Source organism: Ictidomys tridecemlineatus, chromosome 11 (assembly GCF_052094955.1).
Source record: "Ictidomys tridecemlineatus isolate mIctTri1 chromosome 11, mIctTri1.hap1, whole genome shotgun sequence".
In the NCBI taxonomy this organism is placed as follows: Eukaryota; Metazoa; Chordata; class Mammalia; order Rodentia; family Sciuridae; genus Ictidomys; species Ictidomys tridecemlineatus.
The window spans coordinates 18,025,151-18,044,580 of record NC_135487.1 but is presented as its reverse complement, the minus strand read 5'-3'; the positions used below and the strand labels follow the sequence as shown (position 1 = coordinate 18,044,580).

At 39.3% G+C, this 19,430-nt stretch overlaps 1 non-coding gene across 1 annotated transcript; it reads right to left on the bottom strand.

The window, feature by feature from the left end:
- Positions 1-10,386: 10,386 nt before the first annotated feature.
- Positions 10,387-10,459, bottom strand: Trnai-uau (transfer RNA isoleucine (anticodon UAU)). Its single transcript has one exon. It is a non-coding gene; the product is annotated as a tRNA-Ile (tRNA).
- Between the last annotated feature and the right edge of the window lie 8,971 nt (positions 10,460-19,430).

Genomic DNA, 19,430 nt, shown 5'->3' with positions numbered 1-19,430 from the left:
CAATCCTCGATACCATGGTTGGGATGGGGAAGGAGTGCCTTGTTTCTTCCTTTTCTCCTTGAATACTTACAAATACTATGGGAATTGCACTTAATTGTTATTTCTTGAAAGTCTGAAGTTCCACAATAAAATTCACAGGAGAGCCCTGCAACAGCATTAGTGCTAGGAAGATGTGCAGTGCTCAACAGGAGCAGTTGTGCTGAGCTGCCACCCTTCACTGACATCACCTTTTGACTGCCTGTGAGTGATTCATATCCTCAGTGATCTGCTAGTTGAAGATTAATTAATTTAGTAAGTTCTTCACCACTGCACACACTATGCTATCTGCCTGAACTTCCCTCGTTCCCTCGTGAACTTCTACCACGTACATGTGCATGCATACAAACATACCTCTGACATCGTGTTTTGGTGTATGATGCCAAAATACGAGAAAAATTTAACAGGAAAACCATTTTCTAAACAATTAAAAATATAGGGAGGGGGCTGGGGTTTTGGCTCAGTGGTAGAGCACTTGCCTGGCCTGTATGAGGCACTGGGTTCGATTCTCAGCACCATATATAAATAAATGAATAAAGATGAATAAATAAAGATCCATCAACAACTGAAGAATACATATTTAAAATATATATATAGAGAGAAACTGGATAATAAGGAAATATTTGTTTTCTATTTTGTTAAAGGTTTTTACTTCAACACCTTAACCCAAGAAAATGCACAGATGCATATGCACACACACACACACACACACACACACACACACACACACACACACACACACACACTTTTTAAAAAAGGGATCATGGATGCTGGCCAGGGTTAAGGTTATACCAAACATATTCTACACTGCCATTTTCCAAAACTAGATGAAACACAGCAAAAACATGGAGAAGGAATTTACAGGAATGGAGTAAAGACTTGAAAACTCCATAAAGATGCCTTTGGAGGTGAGTGGGATTAAGGAGGAGGGAAAAACCAAGAGTTGAAGGAAGGTCGTCTTCTTACTATTCAAAGCAAGGAGCCTAGTTCAACATGTGAGACAAATGTCTAGACCTTCATTCTAAGGTTTACAAATGGTTATATCCATTTATAAACTGAATGACCAACGTTTCAAACAGACCTGCAAAATCTAATTATACAAACTATGTATGTTCAGAAACATCAGAGTAGATTCTTCAAGTCAAATGGCCATCTCTTTACTGTAATAGTTTGAAATAAGTCTAGGAATTTCCACTTTTTGTTTTGATATGTCAGACCCCTCAAAAGTTTACTATAAAGGAGATATATACTTAAAAGGAAAAATATACTTCCAAAATAGTATTGGCCCTTTTCATTCAAAATTTTCTTATAGGGCTGGGGTTATAGCACAGTGGTAGAATACTTGAATACCCGACTACCATGCTCAAGGCCTTGGGTCTGATCCCTAGCACCCATGGGGGTGGGGGACCTAGCTCTTGATGGAGATGCTTTGCTGGCCAGGGGCGGTGGTGTTCACCTGTAGTCCCAACAACTCAGAAAGCTGAGGAAGGAGGATCACCAACTCAAAGCCAGACTCAGCAACTTAGTAAGGCCCTAAACAACTTAGTGAGACCTTGTCTCAAAATAAAAAAATAAAAAGGCTGCAGATGTGGCTCTGTATTTAAGCACCTCTGGGTTCAGTCCAGCTACAACAAAACAAAACAAAAACCTTGTTTTCCAAGAAAACTGTTGAACAAAGAGAAAGAAAAACCAGGAAAATCTGAAGACATGGCAATTTCCATTCTTTGGGGCCTTAAAGAGATTTTGATGAGTACAAAGATAGCACTTTGAGATCACTGGGATAATTATCAAAGGCATTATTATTCAGTGGCACATGCCTGTAATCCTAGCAACTCTGGATGCTGAGGCTTGAGTATTGAAAGTTCAAGGCCAGCCTGGACAACTTAGTGAAAACCTGTCTCAAAAGAAAAAAATAAAAAATAAAAAGGGTTCAGTACCCCAATACCACCCTGAACACATACTAACACCCAGAAGGTATTATTATTAATATTATTGCTGCTTTTATACTCAAGTTTATAGTTTAGTCTCCCCCATCCAGGAGGAGAATAGAATTATGGGACCCTCTCCTATTCTCCTATTCTTTCCTCTTTTCCTTCTTTCTCCTCTTTTTGTTTGTTTTGCTCTGTAGTACTGGGGATTGAAATCAGAAGAGCTCTATCACTGAGCTACATATTCAGTCCTCTTTATTTTTTTTAATTTTGAGGCAGAGTGTCACTAACTTGCCCAGAATGGCCTCAAACTTGTGATCCTCCTGCCTCACTCAGCCTCCTGAGTAGCTGGGGTTCCCACTACTGACTTCCTCTCTCTTTTTGTCTCAGGCTTACATAGGCTCTCACATTGGGTGATTATACTTAGATTAAATGGCACAAAACTATCCATAATATACAATTCATGCCACACCATCTGCTCTCAAAGCTCAGGCTCCTGTACGTTAACAGAGCTCATGCCAGAGATTCCTACGTGGCTTGGAACCAAGGACTCGTAACGCAGCTATGCGAAATCATGAGATATTTGTTTTACCTCTTTGGCTAACTCTGAGTTTAGAATGGTCTTTGGTCTTTGTAACAAGAGAAACAACTGTCCACCAAAATGAATGGCTAACACAAATCAAATCAAATAATGTCCTTAATTGGACAGATGAGAAAGCAAAGAGCAAGCCTGATGCGGAGTCCATCCGAATGTCACCCTCTGACAGAATCCTGGTGCTAAAAAGGGAGAAACAGAATAGTTTTCCGACCTTTTTACCCTTGCCATTGAAAGACTAGAATTTGATCTTTAGATTGGGTTTAGTGTTGGGTTGGTTTCAAAATTAGTGACCTGGGAAGTCCCAGGCAGCAGCCAGTACTTCCTCACTCCATGAATGGGTGGCTATCCCTCTCAGTCGGTTGGTTCCTCCCATTTAGCCTCTTTGAACACCTCAGCTAGCAGCAACACAGAGCAGAACAGTTGACCCAGGAGATCCTAAATGTTTGAAGCTGCAATACATATGTAGAACCCTTGGTTTTCTTTTTAAATTTTGAAAATATGTATTTAACAGAATTCTCTATTTAAAAAAAGTTTTTTTAATCGCATCTCTGAAGCCAATTTTCCATCTCAGTATTTGTAAAAATTGGAGTGATATTTGCCTTAAACTCTTAACATTTACCAGTTAACAGCATTCAACTCATCTATAATTTAAAAAACAAATAGAGAAGAAAACAAATCCTTTGGTCTCCACACTGCTTAAGCCTTCATACGCTGTTCTCCATACAGCATTACAATGGGTAATGTCGAGTATTCAGTGATAGAAGGTGTTGGCAAGAGGTTAAATTTATAAAAGTGTAAAAAAAATACATTTTTAAAGGAAGAAACTTGTCTGTGACAACTAGTGTTTGCCACATTTTCTTCCAGACATCAGTAAAACCAAAGAGAATAAAGTTGGCTTGAAAAGTGAGAATATACATACAGAAAACAAACAAGTCGGGGAGCCCCTTGTTTCTGTCTTTGTCACACTCAGAGGGTACCCAGGTGTTCCAGGGAGAGCAAGTTGCATGGATATGCTCACCTAGAGCTGTAGCCCAGGTATCTCCCATGGCCTGGGCTGGGTTGTGGCTCAGTGGTAGAGCACCTGCCCAGCACGTGTGAGGCACTGGATTTGATCCTCAGCACCATATAAAAATAAAATAAATAAAATAAAGATATTGTGTCTATCTACATCTAAAAATATTTACCAAAAAGGGGAAAAAGAAAAAAAAAAAAAGGGAAGCCCAGTCCTCACATTTGCTGTAGAGCAGCAGGAGGAATTCCTCTTCTATGGGGAGCAATTGAGGAGCAGCTCAGTTCCCAAACAGGGTTTTCCAAATTGCCTCACTCTGTAGACTTCCCCAAGGGCCAGCCATTAAGGGTACTTGTCTGCTATACCTGTATATAAAAAAGAAATCACCAGAGGCCCTAAGACACAATGAAAGAACTCAGTGTGAAAGAATATACAACAAAAGTTAAAATCACTTTTTTTGAATTATTTCAGCTTCACACTTAAAAATCAGAGAGACCAGGCTGGGGCTGTGGCTCAGTGGTACAGTACCTGACTAGAATGAGTGGGATTCTTGGGGGGGAAAATGTTTTTTGTTGTTGTTGTTTTTTCAGAGAGACTAAAATTCTCATTGAACATCCCAGGATTTTATTTTGAATCCCTTAATATTAGAACCAATCCAAACAAAAGGAAGCACACATCTATGTATCAAAAATTATATTCTCACTGGGCATGGTGGTGCATGCCTGTAATCCCAGCTGAGGCTGAGGCAGGAGGATCTCGAGTTCAAAGTCAACCTCAGCAAAAGTGAGGTGCTAAGCAACTCAGTGAGACCCTGTCTCTAAAAAAAATGTAAAATAGGGCTGGAGATGTGGCTCAGTGGTTGAGTACCCTGAGTTCAATCCCTGGTACACCCCAAAATATACACATATATCTATATCTTTATTTATTCTCTATGGATTTTTATTAGAGCTCTAAACAGAGAGAGCAAGTTGCATGGATATGCTCACCTAGAGCTGTAGCCCAGGTATCTCCCAAGGCCTGAGCTGGGGTTGTGGCTCAGTGGTAGAGTGCCTGCCTAGTAATGCCTACTTTAAATTGATAGGGGGGGAAAAAAATCTTTCTTCTTTTTTTCCCCCAGTGCTGGGGATTGAATCCAGGACTCTGTGCATGTTAGATGAACCTTATCCTACTAAGCTACACCCCCAGTCCAAGAAAAAAAAATACAAAAACAAAAACACAAACAAACAAAAAACCTTAGGCAAATAAACATCTCCTACACCATCAAAATTTCAAACTACAGAAGATTTAGAAAAAAACACAGAATAAAGAGGTATACATGAAAAAGAAAGTAAGGTAGATTCCCCATCTCACACAAAGTTTTTTTTTTTTTTTTTTTTTTTTGTACTGGATATTGAACTCAGAAGGTCTCTATCACCAAGCCATACCCCAACCCTTTTTATTTTATTTTGTGACAGGACTTCACTAAGTTGCCCACGTTGGCCTCAAACTTGTGATCCTCCTACCTCAGCTTCCTGAGTTGCTGGGATTACAGGAGTGCCCTATCACACCCAACTCACACAAATTTGATGACAGTAATAATAGCTATCTTACAAGTCATCATTACGGTATATCATATTGTATCTAAAAGTTGCACAAATCCACTAAGATAGGTGTTATCATCATCCCCATTAGATAAGCGAAGAAACCAAGGCTCAGGTACATTAAGTAATCCAAGGTCGTACACTGCTAAATGATAGTCAGGATTTAAACTCAACTCTCTAAGAAATTCTAAATCCTTCCTGATACAGTGGTATTCCTTATAATTCCAGTTACTTCATAGGGTGAAACAGGAGAATCACCAGTTCAAGGCCAGCATCAGAAATTCAGTGAGACCCTCAGGAACTTAGGGAGATCCTGCCTCAAAATTATAAAATAAAAAAATAAAAATAAAATAAACAAAAGGGGTAGGGATGTAGCTCAGTGATAGAGTGCCCCTGGGTTCAATTCCCAGTTATCCTCCCTACCCCGACAACAAAAAAAGTGTGATCCAAGCCTAGAAATACAAGCATCTCCTTGGAGCTTCTTAGAAATGCACAAGCTCCCTAGTAACTTGGGAGGCCCGGGCAGGATGTTTGCAAGATCGGTGCCAGCCTCAGCAACGTAGCGAGAACCTAAGCAACTTAGTGAGACCCTGTCTCAAAATAAAAAGAACTTGGTGTTTAGCTCAGTGGTAAAGCACCTCTGGAGCTCAGGTCCCACTTTGCACTTTAACAAGATCTTTAGGTGATTTGTATTCAAATTAAAAATTTGAGAAACAATGTCTTAGGGAAGGGTAATTCCAGGAACAGGAATGCCTCTCAACCCCTTTAAAGCCATGAACATTTGTAGAACAAAGAAGGGAGGGTATGGCAAGAAAGCTCTCACTTCATAACCTTTCCTCTCTGACTGATTTTTAACTAAATAACTGAATGTTCAATTCTTTCTTTCTTTCTTTTATTTTTTAATAGTACTATGGATTGAACCCAGGGTCTGCCTCAAGCATGCTAGGCAAGTGCTGTACCACTGAGCTCTAGCCCCAGACGACAATATCTGTTCTTTTTCTTCTTCTTCTTCTTCTTCTTCTTCTTCTTCTTCTTTTTTTTTTGGCTGCTTTCCCTTAGCATAATGTTTTCAAGGTTTATCCATATTGTTCACCAGTCACAGATGGCAATATTCTCTCAATAGGTGTGTGGGTGTCAGGAGCAATGTAACCTCATCACCTACTCTTCCCAAGGGGGCTCCTGAGTGCCATCGTTCAACTAAGAGAAGTCTTTCTCCTTCTATTACTAACTACCCTATAAGGACATCTTTAGTAGAGTTCTCTTTTCCCATCTTCTCTCTGGGACTTAGCAGCTCAAGTGTAGCTGGCCGTTGGCCAAGCTTCCTTTCCAAGACACCTGCAGGCACTACTAGTGCTGCCACCTTATGCCCATTTCTTGAAGTAGTGGACACTGGATATGGCACTCTATTCCTCTCTGAGAGCCCTGCTCTTGGCTGTTTTCACAGCAATCAAGGTTGTGACTCATGACACAGTGTGACCAGGAGAGGTCGAGGGAGGACTGTGAGGGAATTCACTTCTGGTACCTGCAAAACAACCAAGAGGCAGAAAAGGGAGCAAGTGTGAATGCACATGTGGTAGAGGGGAGCAGGATCTATAAGCTCTCTTTCTGATTCTCTGGGTTGTTTCTTTAGCTCCCATTTCTTCTCCTCTCCTCAATTCACTTTCATTTCCCTGTTTTTCTTCACAGAACAGGGAACCTAAACATATTTCCGATTCACCTGGATTGTCTTCTTTTGCCACTTCCAGGAGCCCAGCAGTAGTGTATTTGGTCACCAGGTACAGTTAAGTTACTTCTATTAAAATACACACATGCCAGGCGCAGTGGTGCACCCTGTAATTCTAGAGACTGGGGAGGCTGAGGTACAAGGATCGTGAATTCAAACCCAGCCTCATCAAGATAGCAAGACCATGAATCTAAATAAAATATAAAAAGGGCTGGAGATGTGGCTCAGTGGCTAAATGCCCCTTTGTTCAATCCCTAGTACAACACACACACACACACACACACACACACACACACACACACACACAGTTTGTCTAAATATTCTGCCATACTGAACAGCAAAATAAGAAAAAGTTTTTCTGTTATTCAAAATCAAGATGTTCTTCGTTGCTGGGAGCGGTGGCCCACCAGGAGGATCCCAAGTTCAAAGCCAGCCTCAGCAATGGTGAGGAGCTAAGCAACTCAGTGAGACCTTGTCTCTTATCTCTAAATAAAATACAAAAATAGGGCTGGGGATGTGGCTCAGTGTGTTCCTGAATTTAATCCCTGGGATAGAAAGAAAGGAAGGAAGGAAGGAAGGAAGGAAGGAAGGAAGGAAGGAAGGAAGGAAGGAAGGAAGGAAGGAAGGAAGGAAGGAAGGTTCTTCTTTAATAAAGGAAGCTATTCAAGGACAAATTTTATTATGAAACATATTTGAATTATGAGTGCCCTCCCCCCCCCAAAAAAAAAAAACTAGCATAATAACAAATATACTGTCCCTAAATGCTCATGCTGGGACTTGAGAACTTCTCAATTAATTTGGGGCATAGAGATTATGGATTATCATCCACTACCATGAACTCCCTGAGTAGCTCCTTTATTCCTTATTCCTGGGAGGGACTTTCCAAATGAAGGCTCCAGGTACTTATCCACCTTAAACTCTCACTGTCCCTCTGTCATATTTCATTCAAGTAAAGTTTGAATACTACTGCATGCCAGTCCTCTGCAGAGAAGATTCTAGCTTCCATGGGATTTAGCTTCTGGGCAGGCAATATATTGCTAAATTGCATTTCTTATAGACCTGTAGGGTGCTGGGTTGATTTCCCTCAGTGTGTCTTGATGGCTGTTTCTGAGTGAAACAGGCAAGAAAGATCTTCCTATCTTGAACACCAAGGAAGAAAATCAGATAGACTCAGATGATCCTGCCTTTATCTTATTTAACCTTTGAATAACTTCCTGAGAGCCACAGAAGTATTCTTATGAAGCCTGAGAAACATAGCATTTAATGGTCTACATAGTACCATTGATCCATTGATTTATTTTTTTTCTTTCTTTTCCTTTGTTTTTTTTTTTTTTTTTTTAATAATGGGGATGGAACTCAGGTGAGCTTTACATTGAGCTAAAAACATCATCCCCAGTCCTTTTTATTTCTAATTTTGAGACAGGGTCTTGCTAACTTGCTTATGGCCTCACTAAATTGCTGAGGCTGGCCTTGAACTCGAAATCCACCTGAATTCTTTTTTGTTTATTTGTTTGTTTGTTTTTGGTATCAGGGATTGATCTCAGGGGTGTTTAACCACAGAGCTGCATCCCCAGCCCTTTTGTGTTTTATTTTGAGATAGGGTCTTGCTAAATTGCTTAAGGCCTCATTAAGTTGCTGAGGCTGACTTTGAACTTGTGATCCTCCTGCCTCAGCTTCCCAAGTCACTGGGATTACAGGCCTGGACCACCACACCCAGCTCTGAATTCTTAAACATTGCTATGAAATGGTTTTTACATAGAATTTTTGTTAACTTGTGTATTTTTATGTTATTTAGAAATACGAACAGTTTACATTTACATGGTTGTTCCTTAATCCCTGGGAACTCAAGGGCAAAGTGTGACAGGTCTTCCCTATTTTCTACTCCTTTTGTCTTCCACAGGGCTGGGCATATCAACAGAGGCTAGTTAAACTTTTACTGTTAGTCACTTTGTAGAGGAATGCATTATTTATTATCTCTTGCTTGGGGGTCAAAGCAACCAACCAGATCTAAAGACACATTTAGAAGACCTGTCAGTGTAAACAGGTGTGTATTTATTCTTGACTTTGCTATTACAATTTAGTAAAGCTTCATTTGTCTAACACCTTTGGAGAATGTGAAAAGCCTGAATTCATTTTCTAAATAATTGAAATTAATCACTTTAGGTACAAAGAGTTTAAAAATATGCCGTTAATGAAATATTGCTTTAAATAAGATAGATCTTTGGCTTCTTGAAATGTATAGCAAGAATAATTTAATCTCTCACATTCAGAGCTAGATTGTAAACTTATGCATCTTTGAAAAATATTAATATATGCTAGATTTTTTTTTGCTGTACACAACATGGATGCAAGGCTGGTAAAGTTTTGAGTTCTTTTATATCCTAATAACTTTTCCCCCTCCCTTTGTTAAATATTAGATTAATCACTACTTCCTGGGTGTCTGGTTGTAGCAGTCCTCTTCCTAATCTGTGTCTGAGGAAGTCAGATAACCAAAGTAGTAGCATTGTATGTAAAGTAAAAGCAAATAGATTTTGAATCTGAGGGTCTTTCCTAGAAGGAAATAATAGTATTAGCTTTTCAAAGGCAATTCAATGGTCTCTTTCACTTGCTCCAGTAGTCTCAATTCTACTGCTGATGCCCTAGATTTTTGGATAAATTACCTTCTCTAGAAAACTAAGATGTTTTTCTATTTTTTCTGCTAACACAATTCAGTCAGAAGTAATTGTTTCCATCAAAATTTCTCCTTTATTTCTAAACTATTCTTTTTAGTTCCTCCTGATTCCAAATTTCAAACCACTAGTCCTTCCAATAAGGCATAAAGAAAAATCTAAATAACTTAGAAACCTGGTAAAACTTAAAGATTTTCTTATAGATTGCAGGGAGTCTTCCAAATGCAATGTTTTTGTTTTCTGTTGGAAAAAAAAAAAGGCTTTCCAGTTGGAGTTTTTAAGCTAAAACCAATGTATTTAATTTCTAAGTCATAACAATCACCATTTAAAATTGAGGTTCAAACCCGGCACCATGGCACAAGCCTATAATCCCAGCTGCTCCAGAGGCTGAGGTAGGAGGATCCGGACTTCAAAGCCAGCCTCAGCAAAAAGTGAGGCAAGAAGCAACTCAGTGAGACCCTGTCTCTAAATAAAATACAATACTTGAGGGCCTGAGGCAGGAGGATCATTAAATTCAAGGCCAGTCTGAGCAACTTAGTGAGACCCTATCTCAAAATAAAATGAAAAGGGTTTGGAGATGTAGAGCTCTCCTGGGTTCAATCCTCAGTACTTAAAAAAAAAAAAAAAAAAAAAGAAATTAAAAAGAAAAGAAAGAAGTATCCAATGTATGCTAGGTGTTCATATTTTCTTTCCTGTACTTAAAGTAGTGCTGCAAAGTATATAACAACCCTAATTCAGACTCATAGACATTAAGTAATTTAATCAGTCAGTAGACCATTAAGTCAAATACCTGAGATTCAAATCCAAAATCTGGATTTTTGTTTGTTTGATTATTTATTTATTTAGTGGAGCTGGGGATTGAACCCAGGGCCTTGTGCTTATAAGGCCAGCACTCTACCAACTGAGCTACATCCCCAGGTCTTTTTTATTGTTTTAAATGTTAAAAAAAAAAAAAAAAAAAAAAAGTTTGTATCTCACATAACAATCTAGAAGGGAGTAGTTCTGGAGAATGTCCACCTACTCAAGCAAGAAGTTCCTTTCATATTGTTGCTTTGCCTTGTTAGAGGGAGTAGTAGCAGTAGCAGTCAGATAGGAGTAGGCAAGGCACTTATAGGTGCTTGCATGTTGACAGGAAGGAGAAATAGAGGATCCAGTTGCCCCTAGATAAATGAAAAGAATAGAAGGACTGGGAGTACCCATCTCCCTATTTCCCTCCTTCTAATACCCAGACAGAGCTACTCTCAAAGTCTGCATTCTTGTCATCAAGCCAGGTTGAGATATATATATATATGTTGTGGATGGACTCAATGCCTTTATTTGTTTTTATATGGTGCTAGGCTCGAAGCCAGTGCCTCACACTTGAGAGGCAAGTACTCTACCACTGAGCTACAACTCCAGCCCCTATATATTTTTTTACTTGTTCTTTTTAGATATACATGCCAGTATAATGTATTTTGACATATTATATGTACATGAAATATAACTTATTCTAATTAGGATCCTATTTTTTGGTGTGCATGATGTGGAGTTACACTGGTTGTGTATTCATATATCAACATAGGAAAGTTACATCTGATTCATTCTATATTCTTTCCTATTCCCATTCCTTTTCCCTTCCTTTTATCCCCCTTTGGCTAATCCAGTGAACTTCTATCCCCTCCCCTTATTTTGTGTTAGCATCACATATCAGAGAGAACATTCATTCAGCCTTTGGTTTTTTGGGATTGACTTATTTCACTTAGCATGATAATCTTCAGATCCATCCATTTGTTGGCAAATGCCATAATTTCATTCTTCTTTATGGCACCTTTATTATACTATTGCTGAGCCATAATAAGAGGCTATTCAGCATGTCTTCTAGCAACTGTGGCCCAACTTGACCATGGACCTTTTGGTAATAAATGTAGTCAACCAATTGTATCTGTAATCAGCAATTATTGTTAGAAGATAAAGTAGAAGTGGTTTTCTCAGGGGCTAGAATCTACCCCCTGAGGAAGCAGGTAGGAATGACTTACATTAGCCAACTGGCCCAAAGGCCAAGCAGTTTAAAGCCTAGTTAGGTTCCATAAGAGGAGCTTTATAGTCACTTGATGAAAGCCAAATGACTAAATATTAGACCAGCAAGTATATGAACAGCTCCATTCAAAATATAAAGGCAAATAAATATCCACTTGATGAAATATAGAGTTGAGACTTCAATAAGAACAAATACAAGCCAGGCCTGGTGGCACACGCCTGTAATCCCAGCAGCTCAGGAGGCTGAGTTAGGAGGATCATGAGTTCAAAGCCAGCCTCAGCAAAAGCAAGGTGCTAAGCACCTCAGTGAGACCCTGTCTCTAAATAAAATATAAAATAGGGCTGGGGATGTGGCTCAGTGGTTGAGTGCTCCTGGTTCAATTCCTGGTCTCCCTCCATACACACACACAAAAACATTAGTTCAATCAGAAGTCTTAGGGGACTGGGGATGTAGCCCTGTGGTAGAATACTTGCCTAGCTTGTGGAAGGCCGTAAGTTTGATTCCCCATTCCCAACAACAACAACAACAGAACACCAGCATGGTGGTATATGCCTGTAATTCCTGTAACTCAGGAGGCTGAGGCAGGAGGGTCATAAATTGGAGAACAGTCTGGGCAACTTAGTGAGCACTTGACTTAAAATAAAAATAAAAAGGGCTGGGGGTAGAGCTCAGTGGCAGAGCAACCCTGGGTTCCATCCCTAGTACCACATACACACAAAAAAAGTCTTAGCAGTTTTCTCAAATACCTGTGATTGGAAGATAGGAAGATGAGTCTCCTTGGCTTTAGTGGGACAAGGATCTTCTGGGAAGATGCACGAGATGACTTGATCAGAGAAGCCATCCCCCTAAGGAATAAGTGACTGTGAGAACTGCAATTTCCTGAGTTCTTATTAATACTTACAACAGTTTTTTTTTGTACCAGGGATTGAACCTAGGGGCTCTTAACCATCAAACCACATCCCCAGCCCCTTCTACTTTTTATTTTGAGTCTTGCTAAGTTGCCCAGGCTAACCTCAAACTTGGGATCCTTTTGCCTCAACCTTTCAAGTTGCTGAGTTTACAAGTATGCACCCCATGCCCGACTCCTACAGCAGCTTTTTTTTTTCTTCTTCCTGGTAGTGGCGATTTAATCCAGGGGTGCTCAATTACTGAATCACATCCCCAGCCCTTTTTTATTTTTTATTTTAAGACAGGATCTTATTAAATTGCTAGGGCTGGCTTTGAACTCACAATCCTCCTGCCTCAGCCGACAGAGCTGCTGGGATTACATGTGTGTGCCACTGCTCCCAGGTTACAGAAGTTTTTGTTTGTTGGTTGGTTGGTTTGGTTTTTTTTTTTTTTTTTTTGGGGGGGGGGTACCAGGGATTGAACTCAGGGGCACTAAACCACTGAGCCATATCCCCAGCCCTATTTTGTATTTTATTTAGAGACAGGGTCTCACTGAGTTGCTTAGCAGCTCAATTTTGCTGAGGCTGGCTTTGAACTTGTGATCCTCCTGCTTCAGCCTCTGAAACAGCTAGGATTACAGGCATGTGCCACCACGCCCGGCTATCACAGCTTTTTGAAGTCTTTAATTTTTTTGTTTTTCTTCCCTTTTTCTTTTAATTGTGACAAACATGCCAATTTGGCTTTGCCTTAATTCATATTCTTTCTTTCATTTTCTGATTGTGACTTAGGTTAGTTCTATGTTCTAATTAATTATATGTATATATCTTCAGCTACTACCCCAAATGCTTCTATACTGTTCCCTGATTCTTCTTTTTGTTGTTTCTATTTTAATTTTGAGTGTTTGTTTGTTTATTTTTTTAATACTTTTTTATTTTTTTTTCTTCTAAATTTTCAGATTTGTAGTGTTTTGATAGTTGGCCTTCTATACCCTACTACCTTTTTACCCAGAAGACGTAAAACAGCTCATCTTCCTTGTGGTAAACAGACTTTGGATTTGAGGGGTTCTCCTTACTTCAAACCTGCCACCCCATCAAAGTTGTTATCAAAAGTCTGTTGTGGTCACTACTCAGTTAGCTAAAAGTTTACAAAGGGCAACAACTTACCAATTAAAGTTTTGCTTTGGGTCTTTGTGTGAGGAGGAGGGAGAATGGGGATGTGGACCGTGAGCTCTGTCTCTACCCGGAGTCTTGAGTTTCCTCTTAGTGTTGCTGCTTCTGTTCCTGAACTGCAGTGATTGAGTGGGGTTAACCCGGCATAGTTTCTGCTCCAATAAATGCTTCTTCTGCAGGATGTTTCTGACACATCCTTTCACACCTCTTCTCAGGTTGCTTCTACCTCAGGTGATCTGATCTTCTGTCTCCCCACATCTCATCTCCAATATCACCTCTTTAGGAAGCAGTCTCTAATTCTGCCAAACTTGAGGTCAGCAGATCTTCTGTTCTGAAGAACCAGATAGGAAATACTGGAGGCTTTACAGATCCAGAGACATAAGAGTGCTACATAAAGTCTCTGTCCCAAAGACTTAACTCCGCTGACATAGTGCACAAGCAGCCATACACCACTGGAGTGGCTCTGCTGCAATAGAACATAATTTATAAGAACAGGGCATAGGCTAAATTTTGCCTATGGCTCAGTGTGCTGACTCTTGTTCTACTTAGATATTTCTTTTCTAGTCTAATTATTCATGTCTTCATTATCATATTTGTTTCTGTTAAGTTTACCTCCACCAGAATATAAGCACCTTGAGGGTAGGTGTTGGTGTCCTTACATGTCTCTGAACTAAGCAAATCTGAGCTCCTAATGGGTATTCTATAAACATTTCTGGAAGTAAGCAGGAAAGAAAGATAGCAAGTGGCCAGATGATGTGGCACATGCCTGATCCCAGTGATTCGGGAGGCTGAAGTGGGAGGATTGTTAAGTTCTGGGCCAGTTTCAGCAATACAGGAAGACTCTGTCTCAAAAAATGAAAAAGAGGGCTGGGGATGTGGCTCAAGCGGTAGCGCGCTCGCCTGGCATGCGTTCGACCTGGGTTCGATCCTCAGCACCACATACCAACAAAGATGTTGTGTCCGCCGAGAACTAAAAAATAAATATTAAAAAAAAAAATTCTCTCTCTCTCTCTCTCCCTCCCCCCACCCTCACTCTCTCTTTAAAAAAAAAAATGAAAAAGAGGGGCTGGGGTTGTGGCTCAGCAGTTATAGAGTGCTCATCTAGCACGTGTGAGGCGCTGGGTTCAATCCTCAGCACCACATAAAAATAAATAAAGGCATTGTGTCCAACTAGAACTAAAAAAATTATTTAAAAAAATGAAAAAGAAAAAAAAAGAAAGGTAGGAAGGAGTAAGATACTGATTAAGCAGAAAACAGGATTGTGCAAATCCTCCACTGCTATGCAATTAAATATGATGATCCCCTATAACACAATCAGATGCTGTTTATAACATGGCTACGTAGGCTTTTCTAAAAAGCATGACCTCAGCAAACTTGCTTTTGTTTGAGGGGGAAGGGTACCAGGGATTGAACTCAGGGCACTCGGCCACTGAGCCACGTCCCCAGCCCTATTTTGTCTTTTATTTAGAGACAGGGTCTCAGTTGCTTAGCGCCTCACTGTTGTGAGGCTGGCTTTGAACTCAGGATTCTCCTGTCTCAGCTTTCTGAGCCGCTGGGATTACAGATATGTGCCACCTGGCAGCAAACTTGTTTTTGAAGATTCATGGAATAATTTTCTAAGATGGCATCCAATGATCTTCACTCCCAGTACTCACTTACCCCTTCTTCACTAAAAGGGCTGACTATGTAACTTAAAGGGTGTTGTAGAAATAAAGGTGTATGACATCTGAGACTGATCATAACAGACATCAGTGTTTCTGCCTTGTTCTTTCTTGGATCACATACTCTCTGGGAGAAACTAGCTGTTACATCTTTTTTTTTTTTTTTTTTTTAATATTTATTTTTTAGTTCTCGGCGGACACAACATCTTTGTTGGTATGTGGTGCTGAGGATCGAACCCGGGCCGCACGCACACCAGGCGAGCATGCTACCGCTTGAGCCACATCCCCAGCCCCTAGCTGTTACATCTTGAAAACATGTGTCAGGCAAATCTACGAAGAGGGTGAACAATCAAGGCCCCCTGCTCCATTCCTGAGAGTGAGTCAGCCTAAAATTGTTTCTTCTTCCTCAGTCAGCTTCAGACATTTCACTATAACTTAGTGATGTTGTCTCAAAGCCAAACTACTTGGACATTTCTGAACTGATCCACAGAAGCTATGTGAGATAATAAGAAGCTTATTATTATCTTAAGATGGTAAATTTTGGGAAGAATTTGTTTTATAGAATACTATATGCTAAATGGCTTTCCTTCATTTAAATTCCCTGATGTCTTTCAGAAAACTTTATTCTTTTCTTAACATTTATAATATCTAGGCAGGGTGCTGGGATTGTGGCTCAGCAGTAGAGTGCTCACTTAGCATGTGCAAGGCTCTGGGTTTGATCCTCAGCACAACGTGAAAATAAATAAATAAAATAAAATAAAAAGATATTGTATATAACTACAACTAAAAAAATAAGTATGAAAGAAAAACATTTAGTCAATTATAGTGACACATACCTGTAATCCCAGTGACTCAGGAGACTGAGGCAGGAGGATCACAAGTTTGAGACTCAACAGGCTAGGTACATAGTTCAGTGGAGGAGCACCCCTGAATTCAATCCCCAGTGGCACACACAAAAAATCTATATTACTTAAATGTCTGTCTCCTTCATTGTAGCAAAGACCACATCTTATTCTTAGTCAAGCACAACTCCCAGCATTCAGGAGGGATTCAAATATATTTCAGCAAATATCTAATAACAAAGAATCCTAAGTCTAAGAGTAATTTGCTACCAACATTTTGTATCCCTAAAACATATAATGGGGTCTTTCCCAAATCATTCTTCATATAGGATTAACACATTTATGTGCCTCCTTTGTAGTTTTTATCACACCAAATAACAATAACACTAGTGGTCAGTGTGTGAACTCTTTCAGGGCAAGACCTTAGCTTATTACCTTTGTATTTCCAGCATCTGCAATTTCCCATCACAAAGGGTGTTCAATAAATTCTTATTCAGTGATAAATTAGGAGAGGTGATTGATTTGTGAAATGACTAAAGGTGGGCTTTCCCTGAAACAGTTTGGTCTTAAATTTATGCTATTTCAAAACAAATATTTGTTAAACAAAAACCAGTAATGCCATCTCATTAAATATTGCATTTTGGGGAATTTGTTGTTTTGTTATGGTATCATCAATTACACTGAACTGAAATAAGACCCACTTAATAACATCTCTTAACAAACCAAAAACCAAATTTAAATAGAGGTTCTACAGAGGAGGCAATAGATCAGAGGAAGGAAAGTAGCTTCTCTCTATCATTCCAGTTTGGCAATTAGAAAATACAGGAAGTTTACATTCCATAAGACTCACAGATCCAGAGATGAACCAATCCCTGTTCACATTGAACAGGAAATCCAAAGATATCAAGTTTAGATTCTACAAGTTAGAAGGCCACCCTTGACAGAGAATGCCACTCAAAATATACAGAAAACAGATAATTTAGAAGATTCATGATATATGGAACTGAAAAATGGGAAGAAAAAATGCTTCTAAACTGTATATGTATAGTAATATTCATAAATGTCTATGAATCCAAATACCATTATTATGGTATCAACAAGTCAGCAGACACTTGTCTTGAAATTAGTTTTTACGTTATGCTACTGTACAAATTTATAAGAAAACTGTTAAGGGCTGGGGATGTGGCTTAAGCGGTAGCGCACTCGCCTGGCATTCGTGCGGCCCAGGTTCGATCCTCAGCACCACATACAAACAAAGATGTTGTGTCCGCCCAAAACTAAAAAATAAATATTAAAAAAAAAAAGAAAACTGTTAAAATCATTCTCAGGAAAAAAAATCCATCAAAACATCAGGTAACATTAGGACATATCAATCATGATTTATTCTTCTGATTTTCAACCAAAACTGCTTATACAGATTATATAATAAGTATACATACTAATTAAAACTGACAAGAGTATCCATTGAGTTAGGGATAACTTAGAATTGAATCAGTTAATTTTCTCCTATTACTTTTAATTCCTATTGCAGCAGCTATCAGAATTAACTAATTCATACTAATACATCCATATAGAGTTCCATCATTAAAATATTGAAAGAATATCTTTCACTGGTTGGTTGGTTGGTTGGTTTTTGCTGTACCCGGGATTAAATCCAGGGGTATTCTACTATTGAGTAGAGTACATCCCCAGATCTATTTATTTATTTAGACAGGTCCTAGTTAGGTTACCCAGGTTGCCAAGTTGTGATCCTCTTGCTTCAGCCTTCCAAGTAGCTGGGATTCTGTGCACCCCCATGCTGCCTCAGTGGTGGTCTTTCTGATTGGTTGATGACCTTCACATATCATATGAAAAGAATTGTTATAAAGCAATAACAAAAATGAATCTACTTTAAATTGCCAAAATATGACTAGCATGGAACACAGATCCTAGAACAAAATTTAAGCCCACCTCTGAAGGTGCTCCTACATTCAAACATTTTTTTATTCAGATTATATATAGTCCCAAAGGGAAAAGCAAAATAATGCCAGCTATGGACCACACAGTTTTTGAAGCGGAACTTCTAATACAGAGTCACAGGAGCCACCACCATGGCCACTGTGTTTGAATGAACATTCTCATTTGATGCTCTAGGACTAGGTTCTGTTTATATGATGCTGATATTCAAAGCATCTCAGCTCCAAATTGTGACTTACACTGAGAGCCCTGAATTGCAATTGTCCTGAGGGAAGGATCTCTACTAACTGATAAAGCAGGCAACAATCTTAACATCTTCTAAGAAGCAAGATTGCTGCCCAGAAGTCTTTCACAGAAGAAGCTGATTTCAGTATATCCAAATCAACATATTAAATTTCTTTACAGATTGTCAGGCCACAATGGCAATCATTTATTCAACATATTTTTTGACGGCCTACAATTTTCTTGGCACTGTTCTAGGAGTTAGGTATACAGTGGTGAACAAAGAGGACCGAAGTCTACCCTAAGAAACCTAGATTTTAGCAGTGGGAGATAGACAACAAAAAAAGTAATTAAAGGGCTGGGGATGTGGCTCAAGCGGTAGCGCACTCGCCTGGCATGCGTGCAGCCCAGGTTCGATCCTCAGCACCACATACAAACAAAGATGTTGTGTCTGCCAAAAACTGAAAAATAAATATTAAAAAATCTCTCTCTCTCTCTCTCTCTCTCTCTCTCTCTCTCTCTCTCTCTTAAAAAAAAAAGTAATTAAAATATGAGGGCTGGCTGGGATTGTGGCTCAGTGGTAGAGCACTTGCCTGGCATATGTGAGGCACTGGGTTGGATCCTCAGCAACACATATAAATAAATAAATAGAATAAAGATATTGTGGTCAACTACAACTAAAAAATAAATATTTTTAAAATTGAAAAATAAAAAGTAATTAAAATATAAGTAAAAGACTTATATTTTCAGTGGAGAAAAATAGGTAAGAGAGATGGGGAATATCAGGGGAAGGCAGAATTGTAATTTTAAATGGTATAATGAGGAAATACCTCAATAGGAAGAGCAAAAACCTGAATAAAGTGGTGAGTGCATCAATAGATTTGGGCTATCATAACAAAATACCATATGTTAATTCACTTAAACAATAGAGACAAATTTTCTCACAGTTCTGGAGGTCAAAAATCCAAGATCAGTGTAACATTGGTCAGGTTCTAGTGAGGGTTCTTCTTGGTTTGCAGACGGTGCCTTATCACTGTGTGCTCACATGCCTTTCCTCAGTGCAAATGTGTGTGGAGAGACAGAAAGAGAGCAAAAGGTCTCTTGTGTCTCCCTTCCCCACTTTTTCACTTCT